Source organism: Lissotriton helveticus, chromosome 1_1 (assembly GCF_964261635.1).
Source record: "Lissotriton helveticus chromosome 1_1, aLisHel1.1, whole genome shotgun sequence".
NCBI classification, from domain to species: Eukaryota; Metazoa; Chordata; class Amphibia; order Caudata; family Salamandridae; genus Lissotriton; species Lissotriton helveticus.
This window is the reverse complement of record NC_136057.1, coordinates 464,194,277-464,216,071: the sequence shown is the minus strand read 5'-3', so window position 1 is coordinate 464,216,071 and position 21,795 is coordinate 464,194,277. Positions and strand designations below refer to the sequence as shown.

The following is a 21,795-nucleotide window of genomic DNA, read 5'->3' as shown; positions in this document are numbered from 1 at the left end:
ACCTTGTGCCCCTGTCTCCCACACTCCTCCACTCTACTCCATCTTTATGCCTCTCCTGTTCTCATCCAGAGGATACTCATCAATAGTCATAATCTAGGAATAATCCCCGCCCATGTGCAGGATCCTTATGACTTTAATGAGTATACCCCTGGATGAGAACTAGGATTACAGGTAAGTAACTAATCCTTCTTGCCCCCCCCCATTCTCTTTCCCTCCTGCCTGTCTTCCCTCTCTACCTTCTTCTAACTGACTCTCTCACCCTTTTGGTGAGCTTCCTCCCTTTCTCTGTCTTTTCTGATTTTCTCTCACTCGCTCACCCTCCTTCCAAGTCCATGCGCCTCGCTCTCCTTCCTCCCTTGCTCTTGCTTCTCTCACCCCATTGTTTCTCCGCCTCCTCCCCGTGCTGCTGTTTATTTTCTGTCTCGTCTTTACAAGGTGCCCTGCAGTTCATGCTCTTACAATGCTCCTCCCTTTCTCTTATCAATTTTAATCTCTATTCAGCTGATTCAATAGCACTCTACTTTAGCAGCGTGACAAGTTAAACACCCTCTTCTGAGGCAAATGCATACATTACACCGACAACCCTTACAATAGTTGAACCATTTTACAGCTCTTTGAAATGTTGTCTGAATGAGGCAGCTGCAGCATGTTTACACAACCTGTCTGTTTTTCCCTTTAATGTATTAAATTCGTTTTTATTTTCATGTTTACATTTCAGATTTAGTCATTACAAAACAATCCATATTGTATGTTAAGTTGTGGGTGTTATTGTGTCATCTGCTTCAACAAGCTCATCAAAGCCATTAGGTTTCTCGTTTTGTTAAGGGAAATGTTTGAGCATACTTTGGAGAGGTTGTGTGTCTTACCTAAGCTGTTATACCACAGGCGCTAGAAGTATGGATGGAGTTCAGAAGGTGAATGAGCAATAAAGATGCCTTTAATTAGTATTTTTATTTTGTCATTTATTGTGTGTGCCAAACCAGAGGTCAAATGTCAGGCTATGTCTTCCGACAAATTACTGCTTATTTTATGACATGGAGCTTGGTGCTTACTTTTTTAGGTCGAGCCTGGGCCAGTGCGCATGCCTTGCTACTGTATGATGTAGTAATTGTTTAGATTTAAAATCCTTGGCGGCACAGCACCCAGTATAGAGTGCTGCATGGCTAAACACTTACAAGGTCCCAAAGGTTAGACCTATTGACTATGCCAATGCTTGTTTTTCTTTGCATCATGTGGGGATATCTAAACCACAGCGTAAAGGTTTATCATTGTTTTGCATGCTTTTTTTTTAATCACTGAGGGGTCTGCCTGTCTTTTCTAAATCTAACTTTACGCAGTCATGTTCATTGAGGCAAATACTTTGTTAGTCAGGCTAAATTTTGATTAGGTGTAAGAGGCTCCTGATCTACCTTACTTCCTTGTCATTTTCAGGTCCGGGTCTCTTCTCCGTGAGTAAGTGGTACAGGGATGAACAGTTTAAAATCACACATATTCAGTTGCTACTGATATTTCTGTTCGCCCACAACATGGACTACTGTTTTATTGTGAAAGGCTTGTAATACATTTATTCCTGAACTTACTGTGAGTTATGCAGTGTTGAGTTTGTTTTTAATAATTGCTTAAATTACCCAGCAGGTATATAAAGAAACAAACCACCTTTGCATTACCCTACAGACTGATAAGTGTTGAAGTGTAATTCTAATAAGCTGTTCTGAGTCTATCTTGTAATGTAAGCTTACCCTCTTTAGCATGTAGCTGTAGTGAACCTCGCAAGAACTTACAACTTTTCCCTATAAATCAAATTATGGTAATGCTCCCCTGATAACCCAAATAAGTTTTGGACTGGCTTCCAGCATTTCCATATCTTAAATCGAAGTTCTCTTCCAGGGGATCCTCATCAATAGTCATAATTACTATATTTTCACACCCATGCATGGATACCCCGGAAAATATATAAAAACTATATATTCAATTTTTTATTAAAAAAAAAAATATATATATATATATATATGTATATATATATATATATGTGTGTGTGTGTGTATATGTGTATATATATATATATGTGTGTATATGTGGAAGAAAGAGTTGCCCCAAGGTGGGAATGCACTTACGGGTAGGAATTATAACCAACGCAATGGCGCGAGCCGCGAACAAAGTCCTTTTCCTGCCAGACGCGTTTCGGGCCAACGCCCTCTTCAGTGGCAGACCATGTGACATGACGGCAAGCGGCAAACACCAGTAAATACCCACAGTAATTATACGCAGGTGTGGCACCTGAAGCAATGCTTTCTGGGACTGGTAGTTTATAAGTAGAACCCAAGTGGGTCGCCGGCGCCATTCACATGTAAAAAAGTATTAAAGGATTGCCAATGTCCCCGCAAGCACCCCGCAAGTAAGAGGCACCTCCCGTACCACAATACGCTGCCCAAATAAGGCAGCTGTGGACCCGCAGTTGTCCGCGGTAGTGCAAACCCGCGACCGCGCCGGCCGCCAACAAATGGAAGAAAGAGTTGCCCCAAGGTGGGAATGCACTTAGGGGTAGGAATTAATACCAACGCAAGGGCGCGAGCCGCGAACAAAGTCCTTTTCCTGCCTGACGCGTTTCGGGCCAACGCCCTCTTCAGTGGCAGACCATGTGAGATGACGGCAAGCAGCAAACACCAGTAAATACCCACAGTAATTATACGCAGGTGTGGCACCTGAAGCAATGCTTTCTGGGACTGGTAGTTTATAAGTAGAACCCAAGTGGGTCGCCGGCGCCATTCACATGTAAAAAAGAATTAAAGGATTGCCAATGTCCCCGCAAGCACCCCGCAAGTACGAGGCACCTCCCGTACCACAATAAGCTGCCCAAATAAGGCAGCTGTGGACCCGCAGTTGTCCGCGGTAGTGCAAACCCGCGACCGAGCCGGCCGCCAACAAATGGAAGAAAGAGTTTCCCCAAGGTGGGAATGCACTTACGGGTAGGAATTAATACCAACGCAAGGGCGCGAGTCACGAACAAAGTCCTTTTCCTACCAGACGCGTTTTGGGCAAACGCCCTCTACAGTGGCAGACCATGTGACATGACGGCAAGCGGCAAACACCAGTAAATACCCACAGTAATTATACGCAGGTGTGGCACCTGAAGCAATGCTTTCTGGGACTGGTAGTTTATAAATAGAACCCAAGTGGGTCACCGGCGCCATTCACATGTAAAAAAGTATTAAAGGATTGCCAATGTCCCCGCAAGCACCCCGCAAGTAAGAGGCACCTCCCGTACCACAATACGCTGCCCAAATAAGGCAGCTGTGGACCCGCAGTTGTCCGCGGTAGTGCAAACCCGCAGCCGGGCCGGCCAACAAATGGAAGAAAGAGTTGCCCCAAGGTGGGAATGCATTTACGGGTAGTAATTAATACTGACGCGAGGGCGCGAGCCGCGAACAAAGTCCTTTTCCTGCCAGACGCGTTTCGGGCCAACGCCCTCTTCAGTGGCAGACCATGTGACATGACGGCAAGCGGCAAACACCAGTAAATACCCACAGTAATTATACGCAGGTGTGGCACCTGAAGCAATGCTTTCTGGGACTGGTAGTTTATAGGGGCTGTTGACCCTGAAACGCGTAGGCACCTTGAACCACAACACGACAAAAGCAAACAGGTTGCATGAAAAGGCCGGAGGGCAGAGCGAGATCGTGTTCTTTCCCAAGCTCCTGAGCGTTTGCTTTTCACATATATATATATATATATATATATATATATATATATATATATATATATATACATTTTCACCAATCAATGCATCCTCCCAGAAAAAACACACACAAGGCTAAGCAATGCTCTGAAACCTTGTTGTTGCAACATATATAAACAAACCAGGATGGCCAAGAGACACTTGAACTGCCTTTAATGAATAGCAGAATATTAGTCCTGGGAAGAAAACACAGGCAGTGTTAGCCTATAGGCTGCACTGGAAAACATAACAGCATGGAAAATGAAAGCAAATGTAAAACATAAAAAAACTGTCACCATGGCTTTAAGGCAGCCATGACCCCCAGCTTCCCATCATGCCTCAGGGATAACAGTTAAGACAGTTGTTCTTTCCAGCTCCTTCAGTCAGGACCCTGGTTACTCTGCTCCACAGATTCTTTTACTTTTTTGTCAGAAAAGATCTCCTTTTTTTTCCTGTAACTTCTTTTTTTTCGACATACAACACCTGTTGGAGTAGGAAGTTGCTTATGTCCTAGCAGTTTGGCTTTTTTCACTTCGAGATGCCATCTCTGTTTTACCCTTGCCCTTCCTGTGGCAAAAAGAAGCCTAAAACAGAGTCCTATTCTGTTTGTATTCTCTGCTTTCCTGAGTCTCAGTCTCCTGAGACCTGCCAACACTGCCAGGGGTCATTAACGGAACTAGTCTCTATCAGGTTGGAGGTCCACTTCCCGTAGCCGCCGCAAAAGGAGTAGATCACCTTCTTGGTCTTCCTCCTCTATACATTCTTCTAAGAGGGGTTACTCACCCACACTAACGGACAGTTCACCCACTAGAGTATCGCCTGTGGATCACATGAATACCTTTCATGATGAACTGACAAGTGGAGCCCAAAAATTGAATATCGAAATATCCGCTCCTCAGACATCTACCTTAGTCATCTTTGAGACTCTGCACCAGAGGTCAGTGTCGGGGCCTCTGCCATTGGTTCCGGGCCTTTTGCAAACAGTCATGGACATTTTTCTTGCCCGAGCAACGCTCAAAACGGCTTCTGCAAGGATCCTAAAGAACAGCAGACCATCGGAGCAGTAGCCTCTTCCGCAACGTTCCCTCAGGACAAGGAGAGCTGAGCTCAGGATTCATGGGGAAGGAAAGTGTGCAGCTCTACAGCTGCATCCATAAAACTATCTAGTGCTGCAGCACTATTGGGACGTTATGATAGGGCTTTGTGGGACTCATTAGAGCACTTCAAGGACAAACTGCAGAAGGAGGGTCGCCAGGTTTTCAGAGAGATTCTCCAGGAGGGTGCTCTCGTAGCGAACCAAATGATCAGTGCTGCAGCTGATGGAGCATCTCTGGCTGTGCACTTATACTCGCATGGCATCTGCGCCAGAAGATCCTCTTGGTTGTGTCTTACAACCTTGAAGCCGGAGGCCCAGCAGCGCATCTTGAACCTTCTGTTTTCAGGGCATTCTCTATTTGGTTCTCATACAGATGAAGAGATGACCAGGATGAAATTGAAACTGGATACTCTTAAAGCTGTGGGTCTGTATAAGAGGAAAGAATTGAGATGCCGGTACAGGCCTTATGATCGCAGGCAGTTTGAACAGAGGGTTTAAACCCCTCATTGGTCTCGGCGGCAGTATCACCAGTCCAAGACACACTATGAAGGACGTCGACATTCCCAGGGTAGAGTTGCACCCCGACAACCCTCTTCCACAGCCAAGAAAACTACCAAACAATGAGCAATCACTTCCTCCATCAACGTTATCCACTCCGGTGGGAGTAAGTATCGCCTACCATGTAGAATAGTGGCCCTTCATTACAGACGATGAATGGTTGCTGAATATACTGGAAAATAGATATGCTCTAAGTTTCCGTTCTCCCACAATAAACTACTCCAGTAAAAAAAACAGCGATCAACTGTCACTGTTATGTCAAAAGATGTCCATACTCTTACAGAAATCAGCCATAGAAGAGGTTCCTCCCTCACAACGAGGAAAAGGAATGTACTCCAGATACTTCCTGGTACAAAAGAAGGGCCAAAAAGCGGGATTCAGGCCTGTTCTGGATCTTCGTTTCCTCCACAAAGTCATCCGAAAAGAAAACTTTTGTATGCTGGTGCTCCATTAAATATATCCCCATCTCCAATAAAGGGACTGGATGTGCCCCATAGATCTTGAGGATGCGTACTTCCATGTTCCAATTGCTTCGCGGCACCGGAAGGTTTTGCGCTTCATAGTAGGGTCCAAGCACTATTGTTAGATTTGGGGGTCTCTAGTTGGCACAGGTAGGTACTTGTGACAAATAGGGACCCTTGCCTCTATTCAGGGTAAGGGGTACACTCCTAAAATAACCCCTGCTCACCCCCTTGGTAGCTTGGCACGAGCAGACAGGCTTATCTCAGAGGCAGTGTGTAAAGCGCTTGTGAACACATACAGTAATCAAGTGACAACGCTACAGAGGCACACCACACAAGTTGTATATTAAAAATAAGTATTCTTTATGTAGATTTAACACAAGACCACAAACGACAAAAATCCACAATACTGTACTTAAAATGGTAGGTTTAGCTTAGTTCTCTTTAGATATTAAAATGCGACACTTTGAATCATTGTACCTTACGATGCGTAACACTTCCACAACAAAAGTGTTGCAGAGATGGAGATGCAGCAATGATCCGGTGCAAAGAAATAAAGATGCCACTTCCTTCGTGATGCGACACACTCCTCCGAGGTTGCGAGAGGTCTCGGCTCGATGCTGCAGCGGCGACACCCTTGTTCCGTGATGCGACGATAGTGGCATGCTTCTCCGTGGATGCGAGGCACTTCTTGTGATGTGGTGCAATGCGACAGCCACAGCGGCGTCATCTCTGTGATGCAGCGGCTGCGATGGTGACGCGCTTCTTCAAGGTTGCGCAATGTTTTCTTGTGATGTGGTGCAATGCGACAGCTACAGCGGAGTCCTCTCCTTGAAGCGACGGCAGCAGCTGCGACAGCGACACGCTTCTTCGGGGTTGAGGGACGTTTCTTGAGATGCGGTGCAATGCTACAGCGGCGTCATCTCCGTGATGCAGCGACAGGCTTCTTCTTCTTGAGTTGCGCTTCCAGGTCCTTGCGGCACGTAGTCCCTCAGAAGGTCCAAAACAGCAGCAAGCACTTCTAAAGAACTCTTGGGGAGCTGGTGGTTGAAGTATGTTGTCCCTGAGACTTCAGCAGGAGGCAAGCTCTTTTCTCAAGCCCTTGGAGATCCTTACAAGTTGAATAAAGCACACAAAGTTCCTTTCTCCTTTCTTTGACAGTCAGGCAACAACTGCAGGCCAATCCCCCAAGCACTTCAGCTTAGGGATAGTCTCGCCTCAGCCTCTCTGGTTCCACTCCTCAGCAAAGGTTTTTGCTTGTTGTTCAAAAGTGATCTAAAGTATTGGGATCAGGGTCCCAATACTTATACCCCAAAATCCTTTAGGGCAGAGGGGCCTTTGCCTAGTCCAAACCAGTTCTGGCAAGTCCTGGAGCACTCTGTTTACATGACTCCCTCTTTGCTTTCACAGTGCAGGGCAGAGACATTAGACGCACCACAGGAGGTAGAGCCAGCATTGTGGAGGGAAGGAACAGTCCTATTCAGGTCCCAGGAGCAACTCCTCCCTTCTGTCTAGATGCAGATCTCTCTGTTCACCACTTAGCTGACTCACCCTGTCTCCTGGAATCCCCAGCCCCTGTCACTCAAACTCCAGACAAAGAATACACTACCTAGCAGAGGCAGGCTTGGATAGTTAGACAAGAAAGTCCCTACTTTCTAAAAGTGGTATTTTCAAACACAGAATGTTAAAACCAACTTCACTAAATGATGCATTGTATCATTCTGAGTTCAGGCATACTAAACTCGAATTTCTACCTAGTTCCCTGAGTCAGTTAGGATTATAAAATGTAATAATCTAACTGCCCATTCTGGCCTATGGGGAATAGGTAGCCTTGCAATAGTGAAAAACGAAAATGGCTGTAATTCACCATTAGGACATGCCACACACATCAGGGCTTGTCCTACCTTATACTTACAGTGCACCCTGCCCCTGGGCCTACCATAGGGGTGTCTGATATGAAGAAAAGGGAAGGTTTAGGGACTGGCAAGTGGGTGCATGTGCCCAGTCAACATGGCAGGACCAGACTGCACACAGGTTCTGCAATGGCAGACCTGAGACACACTTTTACAGGCTGCTTCTGTGGGTGGTACAATCAGTGCTGCAAGCCCACTAGCAGCATTTGGTTTACAAGCCCTGGGCACACTCAGCGCAATGCACTAGGGTCTGACCAGTAAACCAAATCAGCCAATCATGGAATCACTAATTCATACATTAATCTACAACAGGGAGCACTGGCACTGTGGCACTGAACAGCAGTGGCACAGTGCCCAAATCATCTAACACCAGCAAAATCATATGAGGCAACAGCAAAAAATGGAAGGGAGACCCACGCCAAGGAGCCAGGTCTAACAACTATCTGTACAGAGTCCTGCCCTCCGGCCTAAAGTCTGCACCTTGAGTGTTCACCAAATGTGAAACAACCTTTACATCGCGGATTTTACTCCGCGATGCAATCTTAATGCAGTGTGTTACCACGCAGTGCTGTTACTACGCAAGTCCTTACATCGACTTGCAGTAGATGGCGCTTTAACATAAGGATTAATATAGTTTACTATTCCAACACCTTCCCTATTGTTACGTAGGCTGGAGTTTGAATAGTAAAGTATACATTTCTAATGTCACAGTGCTGTCTACTGCAAGTCGATGTAATGACTTGTATAGTAATGGCATTGCGTTGTAACACGGTCGTTTTAACGACGCGTTGTGAAATACCCCATAGAAAAAGCATGCATTGCAAAGTGCTATATTCCACCAAATGCATGGCAGGAGTAGCCGCTGCTCTACGTCGCCAAGGTTTGCTTCTTTATCCGTACCTCAATGTTTGGCTCCTAAAGAATCTGTCTGAATCTGCTACAGTGCTTGGACCGTTCAGGTCAATATGGAGAAATCAATCTATCAGCCCACTCAAAGAATACATTACCTGGGTGCTTATCTAGACTCCTTCATGTCGACATGTTTCAAATGTACATGGTTCTTTTTTTCAAAGAAGCAAAGTAAAAATTGAAGGCGAATTAAATCACCAAGACCACTAAATCCAATACGGTGGTCCTGTTTTTTTATTATTTTCAAATTAACTGTAGCACCCATACAATGTATAATTCTGTTATATATAATTGAATGCACCCTAGTGTGAGTACGTTAAATGGTCCCAACCCCTTCTTGTTCATAACTCTAGACTCCAGCACAGGAAAAGTGTTTTCTTCGGTGGAGAGACTATTCTCAATCAGGCTGAAATGCAATCATCTTCATGTTCATCAGCCTTCAGTTCGGCAATTTGCATTGCTCCGGGGTCCATGGCATTTTGCATTTTCCTTGTCCCCAACGCCAGACTGAAGATGAGACCTCTGCAGCAGGACCAGGAGGACAAATGGGATTAGACGATGGCTCGATGGGACGACCGGATTCTACTTTCCCATGCTTAGAGATCATCCATCCCATGGAGGACTCATCAGAAAAATCTCCTGGTGGGAGTGTCTTTCCACCAACCTCCTCTGACGCAAGCTTTGATCACAGACCCCTCACTTCAGGGTTGGGGAGCACACATGGGCCCTCTGCAAACGCAGGGCTGTGGGTCTAGCAAGGAACAGACTTATCGCATAAACATGCTGGAGCTATGGGCAGTGCATCTAGCTCTCAGGGCCTTCTACCCTTTCATACAGTCCAAGTCCATACTGGTCCAGACGGACAACATGACCACGATGTAATAGCTAATCAAACAGGGAAGGACCTGCTCTCGCCCTCTGTCCTTAGAAGCGCAGGTGATCTGGCATTGGCTCCAGGCCAGGCAGCTCTCAATCACATCAGTCTATCTGCCAGGGGATCAAAATTCTCTAGCGGACTCCTTGAGTCGTCACTTCGACTATCAACAAGACTGGGTTCTGCACAACGAAGTGGTGGCAGACATTTTTCAACAATGGGGTCAACCAACCATCGATCTCTTTGCGGACGATACAAAAGAAAAATGCCACGCCTTCGCAACAAGGTTTTACCGACCAGGACCGATAGGGAATGCCTTTTTGATCGACTGGTCAGGAACCTTTATTTAAGCTTTTCCTCCTCTAACTCCCATCCTGAGGGTCATAACCAAGCTCACACACTCCAGACCAAGGACGATACTAATAACGCCAGACTGGCCACAGCTTTGGTGGTACCCGGACCTTCTGCATCTCTTGGAGTGTCCACACACAGGAGGCTACCTTGCAGACCAGACCGACTGTCCAAGAAGAACAGGAGGATCCATCATCCCACCCTTCCCTTGCTGAACTTAGCAGCATGGCTCCTGAGGTCCTCCAGTATGGCCACCAAAGTCTTCCACAGGACTGTATGAACATTTTTAGAGAGTCCAGAAGTCCTTCCACAAGGCATTTCCTATTCTAAATGGAAAAGGTTCTATTTGTAGTGTATGCATAATGGTTTCCAACCTACCAAGGGGCAAGAGGAGGTATTTTTGCCTTATCTCCTTCATTTAGCCACGTCGGGTCTAAAATTTGCTTCCATAAAGGTACACCTGGCTGCCATTACAGTAGACAGAAAGTCTCCTACTCTACCGTCTGTTTTCCAGCTCCAGGTGGTTAAGGATTTCCTTCAGGTTTTAAAGAGTTTTCCCCCCTGTCCGGCCTCCTTGACCTACCAGGGAGTGGAACCTGGTTCTTTCTAAGCTTATGAGTCCCCCACCTCTTCCCCCCCCCGAGGCAATTCACAAAGCGACCCTTCAGCACTTTGCATGGAAAGCCGCCTTTTTGTGGCTATCACTTCGGCTCGCAGTGTGAGCAAGATTCAGGCACTCTGTTCCAAAGAACCATACATGTTTTTTCACCACAACCGAGTAGTTTTAAGAACCCACCCCTCCTTCCTCCCGAAGGTGGTGTCTGATTTTCACGTTAATCAAACCATTTCACTGCCTTCTTTCTTTTCCAATCCCTCTGACAGCTGAAAGGCCTCTCCATTCTCTAGACCTTAAAAGAGTTTTGAAATTCTATCTAGATAAGTCTCAGGCTATTAGGAAGTCTGATCAATTACTTTTAAACTATGGTTCCATCAGAACAGGTTTTCCAGCCTCCAAGCGTTTCATCTCCAGGTGGATAGTGCCATGCATCAAGCTGGTTTACCGATTGGCTAATAAACCCCTTTTGGCTTCTCCCAAGGCCCATTCCACTAGGGGAAAGGTGCCTACAATAGCTTTTCTGCACAGTGTACCGATTGCTGAGATCTGCAAAGCAGCTACTTGGAAATCGGTACATACTTTCACGAGACACTATTTTCTCGACTCTGATTCCAGAGCAGATACTCAAGTAGGCCACGTCTCCTTGAGGAATTTATTACAATGCTAAAGTAATTTTTGATTTTTCGATGTTAAAGTCATTTACGGTGGTTATTTGCCCGCAGGAGTAGAGGATGGGCTTGCTATTCGATTAAGTGCTTATGACTATTGCTGAGGATCCCCTGGAAGAGAAGGATACGTTACTTACCTGTAATCCTAGTTCTCTTCCAGGGGTATCCTCATCAGTCATAAGCAACCTACCCACCTCCCCTGGCAAATGATCCAGAATTGTCATTTCTTTGTTCCCTGACCTCCGTGTCTCCGCAAAGAACTGACCTAACTGACACCCCTGAGGCATGATGGGAAGCTGGAGGTCAAGGCTGCCTTAAAGACACAGTGCCAGTTTTTTGATGTTTTACATTTGCTTTAATTTTCTATGCTGTTAAGTTTTCCAATGCAGCCTATGGGCTAGCAATGCCTGTGTTTTCTTTGCAGGACTACTTTTCTGCTATTCATTAAAGGCAGTTCTAGTGTCTCTTGGTCATCCTGGTTTGTTTGTGTATGTTGCAAAGACAGTCTCAGAGCATAGCTTAACCTTGTGTGTGTTTTTTCTGGGAGGCTGCATTGATTGGTATGCATGAGCCCCCTCGCGGCCATCGCACGCCAACACAACCTCAGCATAATCTCCTATGCCGACGACACCCAGCTGATCCTCTCCCTGACCAACGACCCAGCCGCCGCCAGAGCCGACCTACACGAAGGGATGAAAGAGGTAGCCGAGTGGATGACGACCAGCCGCCTGAAACTGAACTCCGACAAGACGGAGGTCCTCATCCTGGGCTCTTCACCCTCCGCCTGGGACGACTCCTGGTGGCCTCCCGCCCTGGGCACCGCACCCAAACCGACGGACCACGCACGCAACCTGGGCTTCATCCTGGACTCCTCCCTCTCCATGACCAGACAAGTCAACGCCGTCTCCTCATCATGCTTCAACATCCTACGCATGCTACGGAAGATCTTCTGGTGGATCCCCACCGAGACCAGGAAGACCGTCACCCAGGCCCTCGTCACAAGCCGACTGGACTACGGCAACGCCCTCTACGCCGGTACCACCGCCAAGCTCCAGAAGAGACTCCAGCGGATCCAGAACGCCGCGGCCAGACTCATCCTCGACATCCCACGAACCAGCCACATCTCCGGACACCTGAGAGACCTTCACTGGCTCCCCGTCAACAAAAGAATCACCTTCCGCCTCCTCACCCACGCACACAAAGCCCTACACGACCAAGGCCCGAGCTACCTCAACAGCCGAATCAACTTCTACGCTCCCAAACGCCACCTCCGATCAGCCAACCACGCCCTCGCCGCCGTCCCCCGCATCCGAAGAGCGACCACAGGAGGAAGGTCCTTCTCCTACCTGGCCGCCAAGACCTGGAACTCCCTCCCGACCGACCTTCGCCTGACCCAGGACCACCTCTCCTTCAGGAGGAAGCTGAAGACCTGGCTGTTCGAGCAGTAGCGGCACCCCCCCCCCCCCCCCAGCACCTTGAGACCCTACGGGTATGTAGCGCGCTCTATAAATGTCATTGATTGATTGATTGATTGATTGGTGAAAAAGTATGTGTGTGTGTATATATATATATATATATAGGTATGTATATATAGGTATGTGTATGTATATGTATATATAGGTATGTGTATGTATGTAGGTGTATGTTAATATGTATATATATATATATATATATATATATATTTATGTTTTCATATATAATTTGTATATATTTTCTGGTGTCCCCGCACGTGGACGGGAATATTCAGTGCTTATGACTTTGATGAGGATACCCCTGGAAGAGAACTATGATTACAAGTAACTTATCCTTCAAATTTTGTCACATTATCACTGATTGTTTGATTAGGTGTTTCTACATTTTTAATCTGGCAATCTGCACATTTTAGAATATGTTTTGTTTTCTCTGACACATACTTTCTGCTTGCCCAGAAGTGTCAATATTTGGTGCTTACATTTGTCATGTCTGGGTACTTGCCAAGTACTGAGCCAAAATTGATGCTGATACTGAGAAAGGTGCAGTGTTGTAGGATGTATGTATGTTGTGGGCCACCTGAAGGCTAGCCTGTTCACTGTGTATATTTACACTGGCCATTTTTTTTAGCGATGAGGCTTCTAGTTTGTGCTAATTTGATGGTATAGTACTTCTATATTAATATTTTGTGTTGGTTTGTCTCAGTTTTGTTCATGATAATTTATTGCAGCAATGTGCTACCCCCAGTAGAAAAGTGAATAGTTTCTCCCACTCCATTTTTTACCCTGATGTAACCTAACTTGTCCTTCCTTCGTCTACAGCGCGGTTGTTTTCAAATAGTTTAAACAATGTTGACACCGAAATTGTGGCACTTTTTCCAGTTTGTCTTGTGCCCACTTTTACTCGGATGCTCCTTAAATTCTTCCCCCAAAAATTTCTTATACATATTCCTTTCCTGTTGAAGTCACCTGCTAAGACCTTTCAGACCTCTAAGCAACATTCCTGTTGATGTTCCTTTGACAATTTGCATGTCACGCTTGCTCTCTGAATAAAATGTCCCAAAGTTCCACCAAGCAAATTTCTTTTCTTCATCTAGTTGTCATCAAAGTGCCATTCCGTCTAATATCACCTTCAACTCTTACCGCCCGTCTCCTTCAGTGTCTACATCCAATTTCGTATTCTTGTGCTTCTACCTCCGCACTCATTAGTTGTCCCCCTCCCATTACGTTTTCACCAGATGCTCCAAGGTTACCATGTAATGAGATCACTGGAAATCACTGCCATAAGCCTTTTATGCCCAGATAGTCAAATGGATTCGTACTTGTTTGTTGAAAAAATGGTAATGGGCTTATAAATTACAGATCCTGGAGCAAATGTGCCCAAAGTAGTTCCAAAATAATAGGACCCATTCTACACTTTTAGGATGAATTCCTACTCTATAATTGCCATCTATTTGTATGTATTTATTTAAATTTAATTTTCATGAATATCATAAACTTGAAATGGCTTTGACCCTTCTGGAAATACTAAAGATAGCCTTTGTTTAGAGCATTGCTGTTTAAAGTTGGCTGCGACTGTTCTTCTTAAATAGAAAACTATGTACTCATTTCTGAACCATCATATGTGATGCACTCCTAGGCTCCCGGCTGTTTTCTGGGAACCTCTGTCGGTACGGTTCCTACGGCGCCTGCCAACTGTACCAAACGAATGAGGTCTTGGGACAGCAGCCAGCCCTGTATATCCAGTCTACGTGTGTTAACAGATTTCAACAGGGCTAGAATCCTAGTAACTAATGACTGTAAACAGATGTGACTAAGGATCCTCTGGGTCAAGTATGAGGCTTTTTTTATCTAATCACTACACTGCCAAATTAAGCCTTTCATACATACAGAGAATTGCCGTTCTTTCCTGGAGAAAGCCCACCGTACCTCTTAGCAAGGCAGGCTAGAATGTGAAACATGTTGATTGTCATCCAGGATTAAATTAGTTCCCCTCTTCCACACTCTACAGCCCTAACAGTACCATACGGGGACGTGAATAAAGTTTGCCTGGTCCAGTATATGGTATTTCTAACCATTCTTTCTCTGCTGAAAGGCGCAGGTGTTGGAGAACATCTTCCCCCTTCACCAACTTTGTTGGTAACCCCACCACACCACCACATCATCGGTCACCATTGTTAACACACAAAAGAACTTCTCTGCTATTCAGGGATGTAGCCTGCTTCTTTATGTCCTTTAAAGAAGGAATTTCACACCACATTCTCCATTTGGACCATTACCGCTGTGACCATATTTTCTGCATGGTCCCCAGGGTATGAGTTTAATTGGGGGAAGTGCCCTAGTGCTCAACTCCCCTTTGCCGTTTGTACTTCAGATCTGCCTGAATCTCTTGCAAGGTTATTTTTTATAAATGGGGCTCCCCGCTTTAGAATCTGAGAAGTCTAAAAATATGACAGTGTTTTGTAGTGTAGTTCCTATTTTCCCAATAGGCTCTGCGCATTGGAATAGTACCTACAGCAGTAAAGGCCTAGGCCAGACGTTAACTAGGTCTACTACTGTCGATACTAGACTTAAGTTTTGGGTTTGCCAGCGGAGCTCAGAGTTCGCTAGAAACTTTCTCGAATGTTCAGGAAAGAATTAACTCCCCTGATTAGACAAGAAGGGATTTAGTTTCTGACAACCATAGAACATGACAACTTTGCTCTCCCCTAATCAAGAGTCAATCTCAAGAGTCGTGTGAGCACAAGGCAATTATTTTACTCAGTCAGTACGTGCATTCTTAGTCTCATCAGATTGTAGAGAAAAGGAAGAGATGGGCGTGTTCAATAAAAAGGTGTTATTTATTGATCAGTCTCTTTTCTCGTACAAGAGAAATGGATCGATATTATTGCAATACTTATAGTTAAGTAAAGTGCATACATTAAAAGCAATAGTATAAAATAATACTGTAAAAACATTGATATGGTTTCTGAGCCATATGATGTTTAAAATGATTAAAATATATTTACATACACATATACATTTGACTAAACGTACTCGACTGGTGTTTCTAAATACGCCTACCCCGTGTACCTGACCTAAGTCTAATGCGTGGGCGGGAATAGAAAGTTACAGTTTTAAGTTAAGTTTGTTTTTGCCAAGTGAATAACTAAAGAATTCTCTGTGAGGGGTTATTCAGTTCTGTACCTGGAATTTAGGATGAATGAGGAATGGTATCTCTTTCTCTGCTCTCGATATTCCAGGCTGCCTGCGAGGGCTGCCCGAAAGCGCCGGTGCTGGGTCTCTCGGCTTGAGATAGCAGCGCGTCTCTCAGCGCGTCAGGAAGGCGGGGCTGCTGCCAGCGGGGTCTGCTTCTGCTCTCGGCTTCGGCAAGTATGGCTGCTCCGTCTCGTCACCACGCGTGTGTTTGCATAGGGCAAGATCGGCAATATTTATACCTTAAAGGTGCCGAGATTGACGTAAGGATGGACATAGATACGTCAATAAAGATGTCATACGACTTGCTCGTTAGCACATTCTTTTACTGAAGTTCTCTGTGAAATCAAAACAATGGCCGCACGGATTTTCCAGGTTGTCATAGGTTTGATTTGTTATGAGAACGTCGTATGCCTTATCAGGGGCTGGAGGAATGTCGCTTGTCTAATTAGATCTCAAGCGTTATGACCTAATCAGATAACACGTTCCTGTGCCGTAGTGTGACTGCGTCAGATAACGGTATCTGCATCATGGGGGCTGTTCTTGCCTCATGGGCTGACTGTTAGTTAACTTGATAGTTTAACCAGAATAGGGTCAGGAATAGGGGGATCGATTCAGAACCTATAGGAATACATGACAGTTTATATTTAGATACTTTTTTTATTGCATAGCATACACCTAGCACAACACAGGGCATAAACGTGAGAATGTGTTATGGTAAATAATGAGAAGTAAAGCACACGTGATAATTAAAATATGAACAAAAAATCTATCCTTTACTAGGAGTTATTAAAACACTGGAATGTTGACCGCTCCATTGAAGACAGTAGGGGAGCAGCGGCTCATAAACACTGATATGAGCAAGCTTCTGTAAACTTTCAAATGTCCTAATCTATTTCCTATAAATCTTCCACTACCCTGCCTCTCCACATGCTTTGTGAATTTCACGGAGGAATGCGAAAGTCCCATTCCCCTGTCCTTGGAGCCTCAGAAGGCAGTGGGGAGGATTGTACTTACCTTCTGTCTACTTTGGCTCTGCTAAATAAATAACAAGGTTGGTATTGTAAATGACAACTGCAGTAGTAAGGCTGACACTGTGGGGACGTGGATGGGGGTGAGGCAGCACGGACAAAGGGAGGGTGTCAGGCAGCGTGGATGAAAGGAGGGTGGGTGGGGTGAGTCAGCACGGACAAATGAGGCAGCACAGACAACGGGAGGGTGGGTGGTTGGGTGCGAGGCAGTATGGACGACGGGAGGGTGGGTGCGATGCAGCACGGACGATGGGAGGGTGGGTGCGAGGCATCACACCCAATGGGAGGGTGGGTGCGATGCGAGGCAGCACAGACGATGGTAGGGTGGGTGCGATGCGAGGCAGCACAGACGATGGTAGGGTGGGTGCGATGCGAGGCAGCAGAGACAATGGGAGGGTGGGTGCGATGCGAGGCATCACAGACGATGGGAGGGTGGGTGCGATGCGAGGCAGCACGGATGACTGGTTGTGAGGCAGCACGGACGGAGGGAGGGTAGTGGTGTCGAGGCAGCATGGACGACGGGAGGGAGGATAGTGGGGTCGAAGCAGCATGGATGACTTGCGAGGCAGCATGGACGGGAGGGTGGGTGGGTGGACTTGCGAGGCAGCATGGACGGGAGGGTGGGTGGGTGGATTTGCGAGGCAGCATGGGAGGGTGGGTGGACTTGTGAGGCAGCATGGACGGGAGGGTGGGTGGGTGGACTTGCGAGGCAGCATGGACGGGAGGGTGGGTGGATGGACTTGTGAGGCAGCATGGACGGGAGGGTGGGTGGGTGGACTTGTGAGGCAGCATGGACGGGAGGGTGGGTGGGTGGACTAGCGAGGCAGCATGGATGGGTGGATGGACATGCGAAGCAGCATGGACGGGTGGATGGGCGCGAGGCAGCATGGACGGGAGCGTGGGAGGGCGCGTGGCAGCATGGACGGGAAGGTGGGTGGACACGTGGCAGCATGGATGGGAGGGAGGGAGGGTGCGTGGCAGCAGGGACGGGAGGGTGGGTGGGCGCGAGGCAACATGGACGGGAGGGTGGGTGGGAGCGAGGTGGCATGGATGATGGGAGGGTGGGTGCGATGCGAGGCAGCATGGACGATGGGAGGGTGGGTCTCAGGCTAGGTCGCCCCCACGCCGCTGCTGCCTGCCAGTCCCTGGGCTCCCTACCTGGCTCCCAGCGCTGCTCCAGCGTTCGCTCCCTCTTCCTCCTGCCTGCTCCTCGCCACACTTTCCCGCCGCTGCCTCCCTGCGACCCCGCCCTCACCAAGCCCATTCGCCGCCCGCTCCCGCCACCTAGCTGCTCCTCCCTCCCAGTTTCCCTCTTCAGGGGGGCGTGCGGCGGCGCAGGGAGCGACCTCTGACCCTGCTCTCAGGCTAGGTCGCCCCCACGCCGCTGCTGCCTGCCAGTCCTTGGGCTCCCTACCTGGCTTCCAGCGCTCGCTCTCTCTTCCTCCTGCCTGCTCCTCGCTGCACTTTCCCGCCCCTACCTCCCTGCGGCCCCGCCCCCACCAAGCCCATTCGCCGCCCCGCTCCCGCCACCCCGCAGCTCTTCCCTCTCGGTTTCCCTCTTATGGAGACCACGAAGCGGCTGCGCGCAGCGGGCACGGCGACGGCGCGCCAAAGGCAAGCCCGTCTGCGCCTGGACCGCGCCCAGCGCCAGAACCCCTGGCCCCAGCTGATGCCAGGGCACCCGACTGAGGTACGACAGCGCCACCCTCACAGCACTCAACACCGGACGACCTGCTGCCTGCCACCGAGCCACCCCGAGGCGCACCCACGGACCCTTCACCTGTCAAGCCTGCAAATTCACCTGCCTCTGAACCTGCACCCTGCCCACTGAACACAGCAACGACGACGACAACCACCTCAAGTGCATCCTGCTCAACACCCGCTCCGTCCACAAACACGCCGTCAAACTCTGGGAACTCCTTGATACTACAGCACCAGACGTGCTCACGGAAACCTGGATGAATGCCTCAGCGGCCCCCGACACCGCCATAACAATCCCGGATGGCTACAAAATCACCAGGAAGAAGCGCGTCAACAAACCTGGAGGAGGAATCGCCATCATCTACAAGAACACCATCAGCGTCACAACCAACTCTGAAGACACTCTCACCGCCACCGAACACCCACACTTCCAGATCCACACCGACCCCCAGACCACCCTCAGAGGAATACTCATCTACAGACCCCCGGGCCCACGGACACAATTCAGCGAAACCATCGCCGACTTCATCAGCCCTAGCCTCACCAGAGTACATCCTCCTAGGGGACCTTAACTTCCACCTGGAGAAAAACAACGACAACAACACCACCACCCTGCTCGACAGCCTCGCCAACCTCGAACTCAAGCAACTGGTGGACACGCCAACCCACCTCGCCGGCCACATGCTCGACCCCATCTTCTCCGCCAGCAACCACGTCTCCTTCAGCCACTCCACCAGACTACACTGGACCGACCACAGCTGCATCCACTTCACCTTCAAGAAGACCACCTCCCACCACCAGACGCCACAGATCCCCCGCAGATGCTGGAGCAAAGTCACCGCAGACCAACTGACCACATCGCTGGGCCAGAACCCGCCTGTAGACACCCCCGACACCAATGACGCAGCACACAACCTCGCACAGTGGATCACCAACTGTGCCGACGACCGCGCTCCTCTGAAGAAACCCCCAGGCAAGACTAGCAAGAGAAAAACCGCATGGTTCCCCGACGCCCTCTGAGTCACAAAGAAATCATGCCGAACCCTCGAGAAAGCTTGGTGCCACGAACGGACATCAGAACACATGACAGCCCTCGAGAGCGCCACTCGCGAATACCACCAGATGATCCGCACCACCAACAGGACATCGTTCAAAGAGCGGCTGGACAACAACGCCCACAACAGCAAGGAACTCTTCAGCATCGTCAAAGAGCTCTCCAACCCCAGTGCCAGCAACAACGACATCACACCATCGCAAAACTTCTGCAACTCCCTCGCCACATTCTTCCACCGCAAGATCGCAGATATACACGACAGCTTCGGACCCCAGACTCCGCCTCCAGCCACCATACCAATGACACCCACCACCAGCCTCAGCGCATGGACCCCCATCAGCACTGAAGGCCCCACCCGCGTCATGAACACCATCCACTCCGGCTCCCCATCCGACCCATGCCTACTCATCATATCTTCAACAAAGCCGACACCATCATCGCACCCCACCTCCGGAACATCATCAACAGCTCCTTCACGTCAGCCACCTTACCTGGAAGCTGGAAACGCGCAGAAATCAACGCCCTTCTGAAGAAACCAACAGCGGACCCCAAAGACCTCAAGAACGTCCGCCCCATCTCCCTTCTCCCTTTCCCGGCTAAAGTCATTGAGAAGACCGTCAATAAACAGCTGACTGCATTCCTCGAAGAAAACAACTCGCTCGACCCTTCCCAGTCCAGATTTCGAGCCAACCACAGCACCAAGACTGCCCTCATCGCAGCCACCGATGACATCAGGACCCTGATGGACAACGGAGAGACAGCCGCTCTCATCCTCCTGGACCTCTCGGCAGCCTTTGATACCGTCTGCCACCGCACCCTAATAACCCGCCTCTACAACACTGGGATCCAAGGAAAGGCCCTGGACTGGATCACATCGTACCTCTCCGACAGAACGCAGAGAGTCCGCCTCCCTCCCTTCCGCTCTGAAGCCACCAAGATCTGCGGAGTACCCCAGGGCTCCTCGCTCAGCCCAACCCTCTTCAATATCTACATGAGCCCCCTCGCCACCATTGCACGCAAACACAACATCAACATCATCTCCTACGCCGACGACACCCAACTGATACTCTCCCTCACCAAAGACCCTCTCACCGCCAAAGCCAACTTCCAGGACGGAATGAAAGATGTCGCACAATGGATGAAGCACAGCCGTCTGAAGCTCAACTCGGACAAGACGGAGGTCCTCATGCTCTGACAATCCCCATCCACCTGGGACGACTCCTGGTGGCCCACGACGCTGGGCACCGCACCGACACCCACGGACCACGGACGCAACCTGGGATTCATCCTGGACTCCTCCCTCACAATGATCAAACAAGTCAACGCAGTCTCGTCCTCATGTTTCAACACCCTGCGCATGCTCCGAAAGATCTTCCGATGGATCCCCACCGAAACCAGAAAGACGGTCACCCAGGCCCTCGTCACCAGCCGACTGGACTACGGGTACGCCCTATACGCAGGAACCACAGCCAAACTTCAGAAACGCCTTCAACGCATACAGAACGCCTCCGCACTACTCATCCTCGACATCCCTCGCCACAGCCACATATCCGCCCACCTGAGAAACCTGCACTGGCTCCCCGTCAGCAAGACAATCACGTTCAGGCTGCTCACCCACGCACACAAAGCGCTCCACAACATGGGCCCCGAATACCTCAACAACCGCCTCTCGTTCTACACCCCCACCCGCCAGCTCCGCTTCACCAGCCTCGCCCTTGCCACCGTCCCACGGATTCGCAGAACCACTACCGGAGGAAGATCGTACTCCTACCTGGCAGCCAAGACTTGGAACTCCCTCCCCGCACACCTACGACTGACCCAGGACCATCTCACCTTCAGGAAACACCTCAAGACCTGGTTATTCGAGCAATAGCAGCACCGCCTGCCCCCCTCCCCCTCAGCGCCTTGAGACCCTGGGTGAGTAGCGCGCTCTACAAATGTACTGATTGATTGATTGGGTGCGAGGCGACACGGATGACTGGTTGTGAGGCAGCACGGACAAAGGGAGGGAGGGAGGGTAGTTGGGGTCGAGGCAGCAGGGACGAAGGCAGTGTGGGTGGATGCGAGGCAGCACTGACGAACAGTGGAAGGGTGCGAGGCAGCATGGACGACGGGAGGGAGGGTGTGTGCGAGGCAGCATGGACGACGGGTGGGAGGGTGCGAGGCAGCAAGGACTTGCGAGGC

At 48.9% G+C, this 21,795-nt stretch overlaps 1 protein-coding gene across 1 annotated transcript in view; it reads left to right on the top strand.

Annotated features, from left to right (window-relative positions):
- Positions 1-21,795, top strand: part of LOC144811522 (patatin-like phospholipase domain-containing protein 2) — a 245,088-nt gene that overhangs the window by 110,617 nt on the left and 112,676 nt on the right. The window lies entirely within an intron of this gene.